Here is a 1339-nt window from a genome sequence, read left to right as displayed (position 1 = left end):
TGGCTCATAACCATCCGTAACAAGATCTGACGCCCTCTTCTGGAGTGTCTGAAGACAGCTACAGTGTACTTACATATAATAAATAAATAAATTTAAAAAAAAAAATCCTCTACCAGCATCATGAGATATGATTTTAGATCAGAATCTTATTTTCTGGGTGTGTTGGGGTATCCAGGACTATCTGTGGTGGGAGAACTGGTTTCTGATGGTGCCCAGTGGTCTTGGTTTCTGTTAGTAAGATTCTTTCGTTTGCCTTTCACCATCTGGTAATCTCTGGCATTAGTTGTTATAGCTGTCTCTGGCTGGAGCTTGTTCCTCCTGTGATTCTGTTACTCTGTCAGCACTCCTGAGAGTCCAACTCTCACCTGTGTCCCAGTGGTCAGAGCACTCTCTTTAGGCAAGCTCTCCTCTTTTAGGGAAGGTGCACAGAAGTCTGGAGTTCAGATCAACCTCCTGATTCCTGGGGTCAGAGCCCTCCCTGGAGGCTGACTCTCCTCTGACAGGGAAGGTGTCTAGGGGTCTCGGACTCAGCTCTGTCTCCTGGCTGAGGATGAAGGCCTGAAGGGACCTTTTCCACGAAGTTCTGTTGCTTCTGCTGCCCACATACTCTCCTGCGTAGACTGGTCTCAGTGGTTTTAAGATTCTGGGTGTGCTAGGGCCTGCCTTTGTCCTTTGACCCTGTTGCTGCTAGCACAAGACCCTCTGGGTTTTTTGGAACTGATGTTGCGTTCCACTCACCAGTGATCTCAAGATCCCTGGTATGCTAGGGTGCCTGCAGCGTGGAGAGTCCCCTGGGGACCTTAGGACCCTCAGCTCAGATAGAGCCCAAGATGGCACAGGGTTGGCGCCAACCAGAAAAAAACCCAGCTGCTGGTCGGACAGCTGTCCTTTGTCCCTGTTCCAGCTAGCACAAGACCCTCTGGGTTTTTTGGAACTGATATTGTGTTACACTCACCAGTGATCTCAAGGTCCCAGGTGTGCTAGGGTGCCCGCAGCATGGAGAGTCCTGTACTTAGTTATTTTAATCTACACTTATTTTTAGTGCTTTAAAGTACAAGTGGTGGCTGGACAGATGGTACATGCCTTTAAAATCTCAGCGCTCTGTATGCCGAGGCAGGCAAATCTCTATGAGTTTAAGGCTAACCTAGTCTACAAACAAACTCCAGGTCAACCAGAGCTACCTAGGAGACCCAGTCTCAAAACGGAAACAAACCCAAGATATTTATGTGGAGATCTTACCTGCCTTTCCCCTCTTCTCTTCTCTTCTCTTCTCTTCTCTTCTCTTCTCTTCTCTTCTCTTCTCTTCTCTTCTCTTCTCTTCTCTTCTCTTCTCTTCTCT

Source organism: Mus pahari, chromosome 13, assembly GCF_900095145.1.
Source record: "Mus pahari chromosome 13, PAHARI_EIJ_v1.1, whole genome shotgun sequence".
Classification (NCBI taxonomy): domain Eukaryota; kingdom Metazoa; phylum Chordata; class Mammalia; order Rodentia; family Muridae; genus Mus; species Mus pahari.
Note: the sequence above shows the minus strand (reverse complement) of the source record.